This window comes from Aquarana catesbeiana, linkage group LG01 (genome assembly GCF_042186555.1).
Source record: "Aquarana catesbeiana isolate 2022-GZ linkage group LG01, ASM4218655v1, whole genome shotgun sequence".
Classification (NCBI taxonomy): domain Eukaryota; kingdom Metazoa; phylum Chordata; class Amphibia; order Anura; family Ranidae; genus Aquarana; species Aquarana catesbeiana.
In genome coordinates, this window is record NC_133324.1 from 421,665,484 (window position 1) to 421,684,957 (window position 19,474).

The window sequence follows — 19,474 nt, forward strand, 5'->3', positions numbered from 1 at the left end:
TCAGGCACTCAATTGTCTGCTCGCAAAGGGAGTGATTGCTCTGGTCCCTGAGGGAGAAAAGTTTTGTGATTTTTATTTGAACTTCTTCATGGTACCCAAGCCGAATGACGATGTTTGCCCAGTTCTGGATCTTAAGACTCAACAAATTCAGTTTACTGCTCTGTCATTTGGCCTTTACATGGCCCCCAGGTTATTCATCAAGGTGTTGGCTCCAGTCTTAGGTCTCCAATGTATTCCCATTGTGGGTTAACTGGACATTCTCCTGCTCTGTAAGCAATTTGCTTCACTTCTGGAGTCCAATTTGCATCAGACAATACTAACTTTAGAAGGCCATGTTCACATCGGGCTGATTTGGCTTGCAATTTGACATGTCAAATAGCTTGCTAAATCGGTAGCTATTGCCGGCAATGGCATTGTCTGAATCGGTGCAGCGCCGACTTTGTGGCGCTGCACAGATTCCCAAAAGTAGTTCCTGTACTACTTTTGGTGACTTCGGGGGCAATTTGAATAGACATCTGTGCGTGAAGCCGCATTGCATTGCCGGTTTGAAATCGTGCATGTTCAGCTAACCTCGCACGATTTCTAACCTGCATCAATGTGACCCTGGGCGAGATTCAGGTGGATTCTGAAATTCCAGAAATCAGCTTTGGCCCCAAGTCAGTGACTGGAATATCGGTGTCTGGTCTAGAATATGGATAGAAAGGGATCCTACCCCTGGAAAAACGTCTGTCGCTGCAAACTGGTGGATTTGCTTCAGACTTTACCGCAACTCTTGATGTACTTCTGCATGAGGGTTCTGGGGAAGATGGGTGCTTCCTTTTGAGATGGTACCATTTGCCCAGTTTTATTCCAGAGCCCTTCAATGAAATCTTTTGTTGGCATGGGACAAGGGGACGCAGTCACTAAATTCTCAGATGAGTTTTCACCACAAGGCAATGCCGTTGCTCAATTGGGAAAAGTCCTGACAAAGGATGCAAGCTTGTCCAGCTGGGGTGGAGTCAGAGAACCTCTTGGTTCAGGGCGCTCTATATTCAGAGGAAATTATGTTGTCTATCCACATCCTGGCATTGTGGGTGATTCGACTAGCTTTTCTGCGTTGATCAGTACACTTAAGAGGTCTCCTGGTGCAAATCCAGTCAGACAATGCCACAGTATTGGTGTACATAAACCACCAGGGAGGAACACAAGGTTGCAACGCTTAGGAGGAAATGGATCTGATTCTAGATTGGACCAAAAATCCCATTGCGGCCTTGTCTGCCACACACATTCCTGGTATTGAAAACTGGCAGGTGGATTTCCTCAGCAGACGTCTGAATCCGAGTGAACAGGTTATTCACCCAGAGCGGTTTTAGGGGCTCTGCAAGAGATCGGGAATGTTGGATGTAAATCTTCTAGGTTCAATGTAAAAATTAACTGAATTGTGTCAAGGACGGGGTACCCTTGACCATTTGTGACTGATTAACAATCGACACTGTCGGACCAGTTTTCTCCTAATTTATGCCTTCCCTTTGTGCAGCTTCTGCCCCAGCTTCTTCACAGGATATGGTTAGAAGGGATTTCGGTGATACTATTCTCATTCCATAGTGCATGCCTTCGTACAGGGTGTCACTTGCATTGTTCCTCTGATCTGGACCAGGTTGACTCCATGGGACCTCAGCTTGGTACTTTGTTACAGAAGTCTTTGAGCACATCCAAGTCATTGCCTTTGTAGTTCTGATGAGGAAGGTCATGTTTTTGGTTGCTATAATTTCGACTCTTGAAGTTTTGGAGTTGGCAACTCTTGACTGTAAGGAACCTTTCCTGGTCATTCATCGAGAGAAAGTGGTCTTATGACATCAGTTGTCTTTTCTTTATCGTACATCACAGGACACAGAGCCACAGTAATAACTGTATGGGTTATATGGCACCTTCAGGTGATGGACACTGGCACACCCTAAACGGGAAGTTCAATTCCCCATATAACCCCTCCCCTTACCGGGAGTACCTCAGTTTTTTCACCAGTGTCTTTAGGTGTTGGTCACGAGTAAAGACGTGCTGTGCTGAGCTCCACTGGAATATTCCTTACTGGGGCAAGCCATGCAACCGGATCCATTCAAAGTGTATTTTCCAGGTTGAATTGAATGGTACCCGGGCCTCGTGTCCGAAGAAATGAGGTTTTACTTGTAACGCTTCTCTTTTTAGAGGGCTGGACCCTGGGATCCAGTATTTTTTTTTTTTTTCAGCCATATTCCAGGCAGGGTGCCTTTTACAGGCCCAGGGCTGTGGATCCCCCGATTTAAAAGGGGGCCCCAGTCCCTGAAGGTTTTCTAGCCCACCGTGAGAGGTGAAGATTGGGTCTGTTTTACCACAGACCCTGCAGCTGGAAAAGGTAAAGAAGATTCCTAAGGATTTTTTCTAATTCTTGTGGGCTTTCTCCTTTAAAGTAAATGTTGCTATGCCTATATTCACCACCGGGGGCTGTCAAAAGCACGTACCTGTTCATGCTTGTCGGTCTCGCCTCTGTGTTTCAAGCTGCACGCTTCCTCCGGCCCAGGCTCCAGGTAAAGTCGTAGGAAAGGGGGGTTTTCTTCTCCCAGGAATGTCCAGCCACCTGGATAGCTTCCTCTAGGCAGAGGGAGCGTGGCGCTTAACGGCGGTGTACCGCGCTGCCATTGAGGCGGTTCCCTTCGGCAGCTCTCCTCCACCAGTTCTCCCCCGTCCGGTCTGCATCGGAGCCCGCTCGCGCGGGAAACGATCTAATTTAAAATGTGAAGAAGGGGGGCACGGTGTGTGGTCGGAGGAAGGGGGCGGGGCTTAGCGGCGTTGGCGCTAACTGAGCGTCCACAACACGGGCTGCATAGTTATAAAATGCACCTTTTTCAGGGGCATACAGCTAGGAGGGACACAGAGCAGACGAGTGGCATGTGAGTGGGTGACACGGGCATTCCCAGGCACATTTATTTTAAAGCATCAGGCTGAGCTTAATAGCAGCAGCAGTTGCTGGACTATTACTCAGCAGTGGGTGCATTTTTTTGTGGTACCTCTGCATTTGTGCTCAGCACTATGACCAGAGGAGGTGGTTCAAATGCCACAAAGACCAAGGACTCAAAGGGGTCGCCCTTAAGTCCTAGGGACCCTCTCTCTGTAACACCACCCCGATCTAAGGAGGCTGGTCATAGTGAGCCATTGGGGTCATCAGGGGCTGCAATTGCTTCCGACACTTCAGCCCCTGTCTATATAACTGAGCAGGTTTTCTCCTCAGCTATGAGTGGTTTAGAGGAAAGATTAGAGGCTTTAATCACATCTTCACAGAGTGGAAGAAAACGCATTAGGTCCCCTTCTACCACCCAGGGTCCTCAAACGAAGGAACTGTGGGAGGGGGAGGATGAATCCCCCTCAGGGGACCGTGAAGAGGCTGATGATTCTTCTTCCATGGGATCAAGTGGGGAAGAACCTTCAGCTTCTCATGCTGAGAAATTGGGTCCGCTCCACATTAAAGCTACCCTTAACTGAGTCGGTTAAAGAGCCCACTTTCTGTTTGGGTTCACTAAAGCCTCCACAAGCCTTGCATGCCTTTCCTGTCCATTCATTACTAAGAAAGCTTATGTATTCTGAGTGGGATCACCCAGATAAGCACTTTTTTCTTCCCAAAAAGTTTTTAACACTTTATCCTATGAAGGAAAACATTTTACTAAGGGGTGGAGTATACAGGGAATTGACGCTGTGATATCCTCTGTGAATAAAAGTTTGACTTGTCTGCTTGGCAGTGCACAAATGCTTGGGGATCCAACTAATAAAAAATTGGAATTCCTGTTAAACATTTTTCTCCTTGGCAGGTTCAGTGGCTCAGCCTGCAGGAGCGGCAATTGGGGTATGTCAATCCTAGAGAGACCATTTGAAAGAGGTACTCAAGGTGTTCCCTGAACAGCAGGCTCAGGAATTATCTGAGCTGCCAGCGGCTTTGTGTTTGACGCAATTAGAGATTCTATTCTTCAAACCTCTCTCCTTACGCTTGGGTTGGTACATATACGTAGAATCTTATGGTTGAAAAAGTTGGTCAGCCGAAGCGCCATGCAAAAGCTCCTGGCTGGTTTTCCTTCCGCTGTGAAAAGCTGTTTTGGGAGTACCCCTTTTTTGCCAGTTAAAGTGGTGTTCCGGCCGAAATTATACTTTTTAAATAAAAATAGCCCTATAATACTGTAAACTAAGGTCGGTTTTGTTAGTTTATAGCAGTAGTTTGTTATTTTATAAACTTACAGCAGGCTGTGGTTATCTTCAGTGTGGGCATCTGAAGCCAGACTGTATTTCTTCCTGGATCTCATCCTTGCAGATCTTGCACATGCTCAGTACAGCACAAGCAGTGTAATAGGTTTCAGGTCAGGTTTTCATATCAACGGCAGTGTCAGAGGAAGTTGCCGCCCCTTCCCAGAATGCATTGCAAACAGGAAATGATGCGATGGGCTGCGGCCAGGGAGGAGGTCATGAAAAATGAATACAGCAGATATACAGTAAGTGCTGAGAAAAAAAATTTTTAAATATCCAATTCGTTTACAGTGCACAGTTTAGTGAGGGATGCTGAAGAGTTGTAAAAGTGGGTGGAACTCCACTTTAAGGAAAACAGTAACGTCCCTCATTTAAACGGGCTGTTTTTTTCCAGTGCCAGGGGCATCAGCCTCCGGGCAGTCACGGTGGCCTCCGCCGTCAGGTTCAAGAGGTAAACCTCAGGGTCAACCCCAGGGACAAAAGAAGTCCTGGGGAAAGAAAACCCGCAGGACAGAACGCTAAAGCCGCTTTATGAGGAGGCACCCCGCTAGCTCAAGTAGGGGGAAGACTTCTGCAGCTCTCTAAGGTCTGGCAGGAAAGAATTTCGGGACAGATGGGTGGTCCCCACAAAAGCTCTAGGTTACAGACTAGAGTTCTGGTAATTCCTGTCTCCTTGTTTCCTCAGGTCAACTGTCCCCAAAGATCCAGAGAGAAAGATCTCCCTTTCTAGCATTAGACCGACTTTTGTCGCAAAAATTATCATGGTGGTCCCCGTGGATGAGCAAGGGTCAGGGTTTTAATCAAACGTTTTCACGTTACCAAAACCAAATGGGGATGTCAGACCCATGTTAGAGCTCAAAGATCTAAACCAGTTCCTGATGATTCGTTCTTTTCGCATGGAATCAATCCATTCAGAAGTCTCCATCCTACAAGGGCATTAATCGACATCAAGGATGCATACTTGCATTTACCTATTTTCCCCGCTCACCAGTAGTATCTGTGTTTCGTAGTAGAAAAGCATCAGTTTTCGTTTGTAGCCTTGCCTTTCGGTCTAGTTATTGCACCTCGGGTGTTTACAAAACTTCTGGCCAGATTAAGGACTAGAGGTCGACCGATATGGGTTTTTCTCTGGCCGATGCCGATGCCGATATTTAGAAATCGCGGTGGCCGATGGCCGATATGTGATGCCGATTTTTTTGGGCCGATATATTTGGCCGATTTTTTTTTTCCTTTCTTTTTTCCCTTCATCTCATAAAATCTAACAGTTAGACCCCTTTCACACTGGGGCATTTTTCAGGCGCTTTTTGGCTAAAAATAGCACCTGTAAAGTGCCTGTAAAACGGCTCCCCTGCAGTCTCAGTGTGAGATCCCGAGTGCTTTCACACTGAGGCGATGCGCTGGCAGGATGTAAAAAAAAGTCCTGCAAACGGCATCTTTGGAGCGGTGTATACCCCTCCTCCACCACTCCTGCCCATTGAAATGAATGCGCACCGCTGCCGAAGCGCCTGCAAAGCGTTTTGGCAGCGGCGCATTTAACCCCTTCCTCGGCCGCTAGCTGGGTTATAAGCGCCCCGCTAGCAGCCGAATAGCGCCTCTAAAATGACGGTAAAGCGCCGCTAAAACTAGCAGCGTTTTACCATCAACGCCTGCCCGCTCCAGTGTGAAAGCAGCCTTAAGTAATACAGAAATTTTTTTTCATTTAAACATTAAACAAAACAAACCTTCAATCAGTTCACTTGTATGTATAATTTAGAAAAAAAACCTAAAAAAAAAAAAAAAAAAAAAAAAAAAAACTCTATCTTAAAATAATAAATACACAAAAACAGGTAATCAAAACTTTTGGACGAAAAAAAATGGGCTAACTTTACTGCTTATTTTTTTTTTTTAATTCATTACTGTATTTTTTTTTTTTTAAATTGCGTTTGAAAGACCGCTGCGCAAATACCGTGTGACATAAAATATTTGCAACAATCACCATTTTATTCCCTAGGGTCTCTGCTAAAAAAATATATATAATGTTTGGGGGTTCTAAGTGATTTTCTAGCAGAAAATACAGGATTTTTACTTGTAAGCAACAAGTGTCAGAAAAGATTTAGTCTTTAAATGGTTAAACTGAAAACTTCTACACACGGAGTTCAGTCTATTGATAAAAAGAACCTGAAAGATACAATGTATCTTCTTATCAGACTTGGCAGGCTGCCCAGAGGAGGAGAGAATCCTCTCCACAGATAACTTAGGGAAACTTGCATTAACTTCTATTACAGAAGTCATTTGCAAGTCACGGCTGAAGTTATAATCGGCCTTTTTTATCAGCACAATCGGCCGATGCCGATTAAGTAAAAAACGCCAAATATCGGCCGATATATCGGCCGGCCGATATATCGGTCGACCTCTATTAAGGACTCAAGGTATAGCAATAATAGCATACCTGAACGACTTGCTCTTAATAGACCGGTCGGTAGTGAGCTTGGACCAAAGAGTGGTCACCACAGTCAATTACCTGGAATGCCTAGGTTGGGTCATCAACCTAGAGAAATCTTCTTTAGAGAGGATTAGAGTACTTGGGTCTGGTCATGGGTACAGCCCAGAAGAAGGTGTTTTTACCCCAGGCAAAGGTCAGCGCCATAAAGGAGCTGATCCAGGGGGTCAGGGCAAAGAAGGGTCCTTTTATTCGCCTTTGTAGAAAGTTGTTGGGGAAGATGGTGGCTTCATTCGAAGCACTGAATTTCAAGAGCCAACTTCCCTAAACTACGAACCTTGCTAGAAGGCATAAATTGAGATAAAATCTTAGGAACAAAGAACACGGTGGAGAGATGGGATTGCTTTAAGAGCATATTAAATAAGGGCATTAGCCAATGCATCCCATTGGGTAACAAATTTAAAAGAGCGAACAAAATTCCTGGATGGCTTAACTCCAATGTAAAAATGCATATAAAAGCAAAGGAGAAGGCCTTAAAAAAATACAAGGTTGAGGGATCATCATCGGCATTTAGACTTTATAAAGAATGCAACAAGAAATGTAAGGGTGCAATAAGGACGGCTAAGATAGAACATGAAAGACGCATAGCGGAGGAGAGCAAAAAAAAATCCCAAGAAATTCTTTAAGTATGTAAACAGTAAGAAAGGGAGGACAGACCATATTGACCCCATAAAGAATGAGGAAGGACATCTTGTTACAAAAGATGGGGAGATGGTGAAGGTATTGAATTTATTCTTCTCCTCAGTCTTCACGAGGGAATTGGGGGGGCTTCAGTAACCCAAACTGCAGTGTTTTTCCTTATGACACATCACAGGAAGCACCTCTATGGTTAACAGAGGACAGAATTAAAATTAGACTTAAACATTAATAAATCACCGGGACCAGATGGCTTGCAGCCGAGGGTACTTGTGGAACTCAGTCAAGTAATTGCCAGACCATTGTTCCTAATTTTTACTGACAGTATACTGACTGGAATGGTACCAGCTGATTGGAGAAAAGCCAATGTAGCACCAATATTTAAAAATGGCCCAAAATACATCCCTGTTAATTACAGACCAGTTGGCCTAACATCAATATTATGTAAACTCTTGAAGGGGATGATAAGGGACTATATACAAGATTTTAGTAATGAGAACGGTAGCAGTATTCGGCATGGATTCATGAAGAATCGTTCTTGCCAAACCAATCTATTAACCTTCTATGAGGAGGTGAGTTGCCATCTGGATAAAGAAAGGCCTGTAGACCTGGTGTATCTGGATTTTGCAAAAGCATTTGACACAGTTCCACATAAACGTTTACTGTACAAAATAAGGTCCGTTGGCATGGACCATAAGGTGGTAAGTACATTGATTGAAAACTGGCTACAAGGGCGAGTTCAGAGGGTGGTGATAAATGGCGAGTACTCGGAATGGTCAGGGGTGGGTAGTGGGGTCCCCCAGGGTTCTGTGCTGGGGCCAATCCTATTTGTTCATAAATGATCTGGAGGATGGGGTAAACAGTTAAATCTCTGTCTTTGTGGAAGATACTAAACTAAGCAGGGCAATAACTTCTTTGCAGGATGTGGAAACCTTGCAAAAAGATCTGAACAAATGAATGTGGTGGGCAACTACATGGCAAATGAGGTTCAATGTAGAAAAATGTAAAATAATGCATTTGGGTGGCAAAAATATGAATGCAATTTATACACTGGGGGAAAACCTCTGGGGGAATCTAGGATGGAAAAGGACCTGGGGGTCCTAGTAGATGATAGGCTCAGCAATGGCATGCAATGCCAAGCTGCTCCTAACAGAGCAAACAGAATATTGTCATGCCTTAAAAAGGGGATCAACTCCAGAGATAGATAAAACAATAATTCTCCTGTTCTACAAGACTCTGGTCAGGCCGCACCTAGAGTATGCTGTCCAGTTCTGGGCACCAGTCTTCAGGAAGGATGTACTGTAAATGGAGCAAGTACAAAGAAGTGCAACAAAGCTAATAAAGGGTCTGGAGGATATTAGTTATGAGGAAAGGTTGCCAGCACTGAACCAATTCTCTCTGGAGAAGACGCTTGAGAGGGGATACGATTTCAATATACAAATACCATACTGGTGAGCCCACAATGGGGATAAAACTTTTTCGCAGAAGGGAGTTTAACTAGACTCGTGGCCACTCATTAAAATTAGAAGAAAAGAGGTTTAACCTTAAACTACGTAGAGGGTTATTTACTGTAAGAGTGGCTAGGATGTGGCATTCCCTTCCACAGGCGGTGGTCTCACCGGGGGGCATTGATAGTTTCAAGAGACTATTAGATAAGCACCTGAAAGACCGCAACATACAGGGATATACAATGTAATACTGACATATATTCACACACATAGGTTGGACTTGTGTTTTTTTTTTTTTTTTTTTTTCAACCTCACCTACTATGTAAGTTCCCTATGCTCATTTTCATTTGAGACTGCTGCAAGACAAGTATCCTATCGTCCTGGAACAAGAAGATTCAGACACCAGATTTTCCAGGGCTTTTGTCACCGAAAAATGCGCCAGAGCCTCAGTTGGTGGAGATTATCCGAGAATCTGCAGAAGGGGAAATCCTCCTTACCGGGCAGTCCTGAAAGAAGCGTCTATCCAAGGGAAACGACCCAGAACCGAAAGGACCATGCCCATCAACATTCTAGAAATTCAGGCAGCGCGTCCAGCCCTAAAGGCCTGGACATTCAGGTTGCAGAATTCTCCTGTCAGGATTCAATCTGACAATGCCACAGCAGTGGCTTATATCAATCACCAAGGGGGCACCAGAAGTCAGGCAGCCCAGGCAGAGGTAAACCATATCCTAAACTGGGCAGAAAAACATGTGCCATACATATCAACAATCTTCATTCCAGGGGTAATGAACTGGCAGGTAGACTACTTAAGTCGCCAGCAATTGTTCCCGGGGGAATGGTTCCTTCACCCCGACGTCTTCCTGGCTATATGCCAAGATGGGGGATCCCAGATGTAAGTCTGTTTGCATCCAAGTTTAACAACAAAGTTGACGACTTTGTGTCAAGAATAAGGGATCCACTCGCATGCAGAACAGATGCGTTGGTGACCCCGTGGGATCTGTTCTCACTGATTTATGCATTCCCTCCTATTCTGCTGCTACCTCGACTTCTTCGCAGGATCAAGAAGGAAGGAAGTCGGTAGTCTTGTGGCCCTAGCGTGGCCCAGAAGATCTTGGAATGCAGAAATAGTAAAGATGGTGGTAGGGGCCCCATGGCCCCAACCACCACGTTCAGACCTGCTATAGTGGAGACCAGTGTTCCATTCTACTTTACAAACGCTAATTTTAACGGTTTGGCTATTCAAACCCACATTCTAAGGAATCGTGGGCTTTCAGGCTCAGTGATACCTACCTTGATTAATGCAAGTAAATCAGCTTCCAGAGTCATTTTTCATAGAGTCTGGAAAGCATATATTCTTGGTGTGAATCCAGGGGTTGGCATCCTAGCAAGTATGCCATAGGTGAAATTCTTGCCTTTCTGCAGGTGAGGCTAGAGATGAAACTGACCTTGAGTACTATCAAGGGCCAGGTCTCGGCCTTATTAGTATTGTTTCAGCATCTGCTTGCTTCGCATTGTTTGATCCAAAGCTTTATACAGGGATAACGCAGCTTAATCCACCAGTTAGAGCACCCCTGAACCCTTTTGGGGCTTGAATTTAGTTCTGTCGGCATTACAGAAACAGCCTTTTGAGCCGATACGACATATACCTTTTTGACAAGGAAACTAGTTTTTCTGGTAGCCATTTCTTCTGCAAGAAGGGTATCAGAGTTGGTGGCTCCTTCTCGTAAAGAGCCATATTTAATCGTCCACAAGGATGGAGTAGTATTGCATCCTCATCCTAGCTTTCTGCCAGAGGTGGTTTCAGGTTTTTACCTAAACCAGGATATTTTACCTTCATTTTTTCCAGAACCCTGTTCTAAGGAAGAAAGTCACTACACTCTTTGGATGTAGTGAGAGCAGTCAAGATCTGTTTGAAGGTGACTGCTCAGATTCGAAAAATAGAGATGCTTTGTGTTGCCTGAAGGTAGTAGGAAGAGACAGGCAGCATCAAAATCTACTATTGCCGAATAAATTCGGCAGGTAATTATTCGCGCTTATGGCTTGAAGAAAATTTTTTCCACCTTTTTAGGTCAAAGTGCACTCCACCAGGGATGTTAGTGGTTTTTGGGCAGTGCATCACCAAGACTCCATGGCTCAAATCTGCAAGGCCGCACCCTGGTCTTTAGTCCATATGTTCACCAGATTCTATCAGGTGGATGTAAGAAGGCATGAGGATATCGCCTTTGGGCGCAGTGTGCTGCAGGCAGCAGTATAGGTCCTCAGGTCTGATTGCACCCTACGTTTTATGTTTCCCCTCCCCTCAGGTGGCATTGCTCTGGGACTTCTCATACAGTTATTACTGTGGCTCTGTGTCCCGTGATGTACGATAAAGAAAAAAGGGTTTTTATAACAGCTTACCTGTAAAATCCTTTTCTTGGAGTACATTACGGGACACAGATGTCCCTCCCCTCTTTCTGGTTACACGTGTATTGCTTTGCTTCAAAACTGAGGTACTCCCGGTAAGGGGAGGGGTTATATGGGAATTGAACTTCCTGTTTAGGGTGTGCCAGTGTCCATCACCTGAAGGTGCCATATAACCCATACAGTTATTACTGTGGCTATGTGTCCCGTGATGTACTCCAAGAAAAGGGTTTTACAGGTAAGCCGTTATAAAAATCCTTTTTTTTTTTTTTTTGCATAAGGTTGTTTTTTCATTTAATCTACAAAAAGAATTTAGTGAGGCTGACAGAAGATGGAGCTTTTCATACCTTGGATGTGGTTTTGCTCAGTAAAGATTTAACTAAAATCGTCTGCGCCGATTTGACTATCTGATTCTCGGTTTGTTCTTCCCGACAGACAAGGGAAGGGGTGAGAAGCCTCAAAATCTACCATTTTTGAATGAATCATTCTCAGGTAATGGTCTTAAAGGAAGGGTTCCGTTGTTCCTTTTTAATGGCCTATTCTATGGCTGCTTGGACCATTTACTTGGCTATTTTGCAACAAGCTTTTGTTCCTCAAGTTTGTAAGGCGGTATCTGGTCTTCTGTCCATACCTTTATGAAGTACTGGCAGGCAGATATTTGGTCCTCTGCAGATGCCTCCATCAGAAGTATGGTTTTACAAGTGGCTGTGCTTTAACCTATTGTAGTTTTGGATTTTTGGGGCCTGTTGGCTTGTTGCCATATTGCCCTCCCCTCATATTCAGTGCTTTGGGACATCCTTATCACAATAGATATGAAGATGTCCTGTGCCCTGGGATGTATGATAAAGAAAATAAGATTTTTGGTTTATCTGTGAATTCCTTTTCTTTAGAGTATATGCAGGACAGAGGGATTCCCCCCCCCCCCTCCTTTGTTGTTGATGGCATGCTGTGCCTAAGTGGATTTTTTTTGTGTTCAATCACATTTAAGGTGGCACCATGATCCTGATCCTGCCATAATAGATATGAAGATGCCCTGTGATGTACTCCCAAGGAAAGGATTTTTAAAAGCAAAAATCCATTTTTTAACTGACTTTGTGGGTCATCTTTCTTTTAACCTGCAGCCAATGGTACTATCACAAGTTCTAATGATTGAAAATATCTGCAGGTATATTAAGGATTTATTTTTTTGTTTTAAAATAAAAAACTGTACTCCAAGATCAGTTTAAAAGTGGCTGTATATCTCAGGTGATCAAAATGTTTTATTGTTTAGATAGTGTTCTAAGGGGCATTGGCATGTTTAATAATTATATTTTTAACCTCAGTCGATTTGAAACACCAAGTCCAGTCCACCACTTTTCTACAATGCAGATGGTGGTAGGAATGCCACAGCAGATTGAAAAGAGGTGACTTTGTTGCACTTAAGTGGCAATCCTGTGTGCCGCTCAATTCCGGCAGCATTAGTAGAGCACTGCAGAGGCACCTATAGAGTATCCAATTTAGGACATTGCATTTATATTTGTGGTTCATCAGAAGGCCTGTGTAAAGCTGGCTATAAAGTAGTAGAATTTGTGTTCCAAAATTTATTTTTATTTTTTTTTTATTTTATTTATTTTTTTTTTTTATTTGATTTATTTATTTTTTTTTTAATAAACATTTGTTCAATTTTCTAATTGTTCATGATGAGAAAATTCGAAAGAACAGGTTGGAAATTTTTTCTTGCAATAGTGTATATGGTTTTCATTAACGTTCATCAGTCCCAAGACAAGTGTTCAAAGCAAATTCAATTTTGAAAAACTTTTTGAACAGCATTCGTCAAGCCTTCAAATGTACTAAGAGGTTTTCATAGAGAGTAAAAGTACCTTACGATTCAGTCTGGGAGACTCATTAAACATTGTCCTTGATCCTCACAACTCTCCTACCTTCTCCATGGATTTTATTACTTCACTCTTTCATCTGATCTCTTTTCATTTTAAGAAGTGGGTCTTATTTCCTTGTCAAAAGAAGTTTATTGAGTATACAATGTTATAAAGATACATAAAGTAAGTTTACAAGGATCTATAAAGTAAGCTCATTGTTTTACAGTAGGGTTTATATAGGTAAATATCATGAAATTTCAAATATTAAACATTGGGTTCACGTAAACCTAAATTAAAGATATATATCATTTCCTTAGTTACTTTTGTAGGTATTTAAATGATTTATACTTACTATACATATTGTTTACAAGTAGAGTGTATATAGGTCAAATAAATTCTGATAATAAGCTTTAATCGTAAGGTGGAGAAAAGGAAAGAGAAAGAAGAAAAAGGGTTGAAAGGTAGAGGTATGGTCCACAAGGTTGTCCTGCTCGTCAGTTTATTATTCTTTTTAGTTCTCTTTGAAGCCTTAGAATGGGTGTCTCCGCAAGTCATTTAATCTGTTACCATGGCAACAGGACAGAGTCATTGAAGTTTGACAGGAACTGTTGTTTTATCCAAGGATGCCAAAATTTTTCAAATTTTGGAATTTGATTTTGATCGATGGCTACCATCTTAGCATGGGACATTGTATTATTCATTCTGTGAATTGTTTCTGCTAGTACCAATGTAGGAGATTTCCATGCCTTGGCCACTGTTTGTTTTGCAGCCGTTATTAGTTGGATCATAAGTTTGAATTGAGAGAGTGTTAACCATTCCGGTTTTAGATTAAGTAAAGTTAAATATGGATCTGGTTGTATTATTTTTTTAAATATTTTAGATGCAATCACGAAGACTTCCTTCCAGAAGGTTTGGATTACTGGGCACGTCCACCATATGTGTAAATATGTGCCTATTTCTTGGCATCCTCGAAAACAAAGAGCTGAGGTATTAGGTGAATATTTCGCCACTCTAGCGGGTACAAGGTACCAGCGAGTTAGGACTTTATAATTTGTCTCCAGTGCTAAGATGTTGGGTGAAGATGACTTAGATGTGAGCCATATGTTAGACCAGTCCGTGTCTTCTAAAGTTCGTCCCAGGTCCTCCTCCCACCTCTGAACGTAAGAGGGTCTATTAAGATTTGCTACTCCATATAATTGATTATAAAGTGATGAAATTGTACCTTTAGCAAATGGATCTTTTGTACAGATTGATTCAAAAATGGATAATTGGGATAATGGTGTATCCCCCTTTAGGAATGGTGTATAGAAATTTTTGATTTGGAGATATCTAAATATCTCAGAGTTTGGTAGATCATATTTTTCTCTAAGCGATGGGAATGAAAGGAATGATTTAGATGCTATGAAGTCATTTAGTGTCTGAATGCCTGATGTTGTCCAAGCTTTAAAAGAATTTGGGTAGATCCATGCCGGATAAAAGGCCGGATTTCTGATAAAAGAAAGGAGAGGATTGTGTGGAGATTGTAACTGATATTTGGTTTTTAGTTTATCCCAGAGAGATAAGAAGTGTTTAGTTATGGGATTATGAATTTTAAAGCGGTCTTTAGGATCAAGCCATAATAAATTTGATATTAATAGAGGGTCATTTTCTGAAGCCTCTATAAATACCCATAATGGGATTTCCTGTTTTGCATGGTATTTGGACAGACTGGCCAAATGTGCTGCTCTGTAGTAGTTAGTAAAATTAGGGTATCCCAGGCCTCCTTTATTTTTGGGAAGATGTAGTGTGTGTATAGGTATACGTGGTTTAGAAGAGCCCCATATAAACGAAGTTGCTCTTTTTTGTACTATTCTCAAAAAATAGGAAGGAATTGGAATAGGGAGGACTCTGAATAGATAAAGCAATTTGGGTAGAATAGTCATTTTGATTGCATTAATCTTCCCCATCCAGGATAAAGGAAGTTGCGACCATTGTTTTATTAGATTTGTGATCTGTCTTAATACAGGAGGATAATTGGTTGAGAATAAGTCAGAATGAGATGCCGTTAAATAAATTCCAAGATATGGGATTGATTTTTCTGCCCATGTGAATGGGAGTGCAGCCCTAGCCGGGATCAATTCCATGTTTGTGAGTGAAATATTAAGCACTAGGCATTTCTTAGGATTAATCATAAGGCCGGATAGGGCTGCAAATCCATCAAGAGCTGGTATTAAGTTAGGACCAGAGACCTGTGGTGATGATAGAAAAAGTAATATATCGTCTGCAAATATACATAATTTGTGTGTAATACCTCCTACTTCAATGCCAGTTATAGTTTGGTTTGTTCTGATGTATTGGGCCATGGGTTCGAGTATAAGGGCAAATAATAAGGGAGATAATGGGCAACCCTGTCGGGTACCTCTTTCGATATTAAAGGCTTCAGATTTGTATCCAGCATATTTTATATAGGCTTTGGGTTTATTATATAATGCTTTGATCCATGTTAAAAAGTGGGGTCCAAAACCCCATTTTTGTAATGAATATTGCATATATTGCCAGGATACTGTGTCAAATGCCCTCTTAATATCGAGAGATAGAAAACATAAAGGGATTTTCCGTTTTTTAGCAATATGTGCCAATAACACTGCCCTGCGTATATTATCGCCTGCCTGTCTATTTGGCATGAAGCCTACTTGATCTCTATGTATTAATTTTCCTATAATGCTATTGAGGCGTTTTGCTATTATTTTTGCTAATAATTTAATATCGAGGTTTAAGAGAGAGATAGGCCGATAATTCACACAAGAAGTATCATCAGAAAGGGGTTTTGGGATCATACAAACAATTGCCATTAGTGTTTCTTGCCGAAAAGAATGTCCATCTAGAAGTTTGTTAAAAGTTTCAGTGAGAATGGGAGAGAGTATTTCTGAGAATGTTTTATAGTATAAAGCCGAGTAGCCGTCTGGGCCTGGTCTTTTGTTAAGTTTTAGGTCTTTTATGGCGTTAGCAACTTCATCTATAGTTATAGGCTCATCCAAACTGCTTTTTTGATTCTGAGATAACTCAGGTAAGGTTATTTTTGAGAAGAAGGATTCAGCCTCTGTAGGATTAAGTTCATTGTTTGTCTTGTATAAAGTTGCGAGATGTGAGTGAAATTTATGGACTATTTTAACTGGATTACAAGTGTAAACATTTTTTGATAATTTCAAACGTATTGGTTTGAAAGATTTGTTAGTTGAATTTAATGCCCGAGCCAAATATGTACCTGGTTTGTTTGTATTCATGTAGAAATTGTGTTTGGAGCGTTTGAGGGATTTATCAACTGACTCAGTGAGAAATAGATCGTATTCCAATCGAGATTTTGTACTCTGAGATGGATTATCTTGAAATGATATGTAGGCTGCATTAAAATTGAGTTCTAGTTTTTTTGCTAGATTTTTGCGTTCCCGTTTAAATAGTGCCATTTGTCTTTGTATTGTACCACGCAAGACAGGCTTATGAGCTTCCCACAGTGTTATTGGGGAGATGTCTGTTGTATTATTAATTGATATGTATTCCTTTAAAGCTTGTTCAATGGCCATCTGATGTAGTGGGTGTTTGAGCATTATGTCCGGTAAGTACCACGTTGGGTCATGCACTTTTGGTATGGCTGAGGCTATAGTAGTGTATACTGCATTATGGTCAGACCACGGAATCGGAATTATATCTGATGCAATAATTTCTGGTATCATTCCTATTGTTAGAAAAATATGATCTATTCTGGTGAAGGTTTGATGAGGGTGCGAGAAATAAGTGAATTTCTTTTTCATTGGGTTACTTTCTCTCCATGAATCTACCAGATTGTATTTGGAAAGAAGTTTAGAAAAAGGTAATCTAGAGGTTATTTTGGATGGTGTAAAAGGTGATTTATCTAGAAATGGGAGGAGGACCTGGTTCGAATCCCCACACATTATCACTGTTCCTATTTTGTGTGTATTAATCACTTGTAATATATGTGTGAGGAATGGTGTAGGTTGTTTGTTAGGGGCGTAGTAGGAAATCACCGTGATTGCTGTATCCATTATATAACCCATGAGTATCAGGTATCTACCTTCTGGGTCTTTAATTTCTGATGATAAGGTGAATGGTGTGGATCGGTGAAATGCAATTAGAGTTCCCCTTTGCTTGGTACAGGCAGAAGCCGTGTAAATTTGTTGATAAAAAGGAGAAATATATTTTGGAGTAGAATCTTTGGTGAAGTGTGTTTCTTGGAGGCATACTATGTGAGCCTTCTTGTTATGTAAGGTACGGAAGGCTTTGGTCCTTTTTTGAGGGACATTTATTCCCTGAACATTCAGGGAAAGTATATTCAGTGGTGCCATGGCAACAGATCAAATAGTTTTGACTTACTTTTTGTTATGCAGAGCTGACTGCGCAGATCAACCTGTGTGGACTGAAGAGATGAATAGATAGAAAAGAAACCAGTGAATTCTGGAGTAAAGAGTAAACAAAAAACATATGAGATTAGATGATACATTGTATAAATTATTTTTTGCAAGTAATCACAATTTACCCGTGAAAGAGAATAAATATCTCTCTCAGGGGAATAAGTGCCTTCGTCACACTCCCACATAATATGGTTGGGAGAATGAGGAGGGCTAATGGGGGTACACGGATCTTCCGCTTACAGGAGAGAAGTGCTATGTCAAAAGACATCAAAATGATGTTTCATTAATTGGAGTGCAGAATATAGTTTTTGTTGAAATTATTTATTCCAGGGTGGTTGTATATGGTTAGTCTTGCCCTAGGCTAAATAATTCAGTTAGAAAGGTACTGTTAATAACTTTGGTATTGATGAAGATAGTTTGAATTATTTGGGGATTTTAACCCTTTTAGAGTAAACAATTACATATTTTATTCATATGTAACTGTTTAGATATGTTAACTCATAAAAATGAGGTTGTATTGCTTCAGATTAGAATAAACAAAAACCTAATTCTAGGAACTAGTTAGGTAATAATATATTTGTTTTAAGAAAAGAAAGAAAAAGCTTCCATTACTTCTGGATTATTGAACATATTTGTCCTAAAAAGTAATAAATCTATTGTTATTACCTGATAATATATAACTAAACAAGAATTTCCTTATTTCACTTATATATTCTAAGGCTATATGAATCAGAAGTAATAAGAAATATAACTGGAATGTAACATGATCCCACACAGTGTGTGACTATCAGAATGCAGTTACATTCCGTTATAAATATAGGTTTTTTATAGAGAACCATCTCTTAGTATAATAAATGAAGAGATATCAGGAATTAGGATGTCAGTCCATTGAATCTTCTTGGTCCATGGATGATGTGGCATAACGGCCTCTTTTGTGAGAATGATGATTCCCATTTTGTTCTGAAATTTTCTGGGTGCTGCCTGAAGGTGAAGATGATGCCATTCTTCTGCGTGTGGGAGTGTTGCTGCTTGTGGGTTCTGTCAGATTTAATTTTAAAAGGGTTTGTTGTAGTTCATCTGCTGATCTGCTTCTGTAAATTGTACCTTGGTAGTTAAATCTGACTGAAAAGGGGAAGCCCCATTGATACCTAATGTTGTGGCGTTGCAGTTCCATTAGTTGGGGTTTCATGGATCGTCTTTTAGTAATAGTAAGTTGGGATAGGTCAGCAAAAATTTGATAATTGTGTCCTTGAAAATTAAGTTCCTTTTTTTCTCTTGCAGCAATTAGTATTTGTTCTTTCGTTCTGTAATAATGAAATTTTGTGATTATATCACGTGGGGGTCCATCTTTCTTTTTGGCTGTGAGGGCTCTGTGTACTCTGTCCAGTTCTAAACGTTCAATAGGGATATCTGGCTTTAGTTCTTGTAATAGAGCAGTAATAGTAGATTGCAGGTCTGTCACAGTTTCAGGTATTCCCCTTATGCGCAAGTTTGAACGTCTGGCTCTATTTTCGTAATCTTCGAGCTTAGTTTGAAGTATTAAATTCTCTTTTTTTAATTGTTCCAATTCTGTTATATTTTCTTGGGTTGTAATTTCAGTTTCATCCATTTTTATTTCTAAGGCTGCGGTGCGGTTTCCCAGCTCTCTTATTTCTTTGGTTAGGCTGTTTGTTATTTGGTCTGAGGTTTGTTTTAAAGCCTTATGAAGCATCTTTTCAAATTGTAATAATGTTACTGGGGATACTGAGGAGGCTTGTGGAGAAGTTTGTGAGAGGATTTGTTCTGTATCTGACTCAAATGGAGAGTCTTGCTGTGACATTTTCTGTCTGTGAGAGCGCCCTGATGCTGTATCTTGTGAGGTGACTGGAGCTGCTTCAGCTGCAGTGAGTGCCTGTGAGCTCTTTGTGAGGTGATTTTTATTTCTGCCACGGTTTCTTCCCAGTACCATATTTCCTGCCCAAACTTTCACAGTTTGTTCCCTGGGGCAAAAAGGTTCAAATGGATACC

General features: G+C 41.3%; 1 protein-coding gene across 1 annotated transcript in view; it reads left to right on the forward strand.

Moving 5' to 3' along the window:
- The window catches only part of SNAPC3 (small nuclear RNA activating complex polypeptide 3), a 115,577-nt gene that overhangs the window by 76,152 nt on the left and 19,951 nt on the right, over positions 1-19,474 (forward strand). The window lies entirely within an intron of this gene.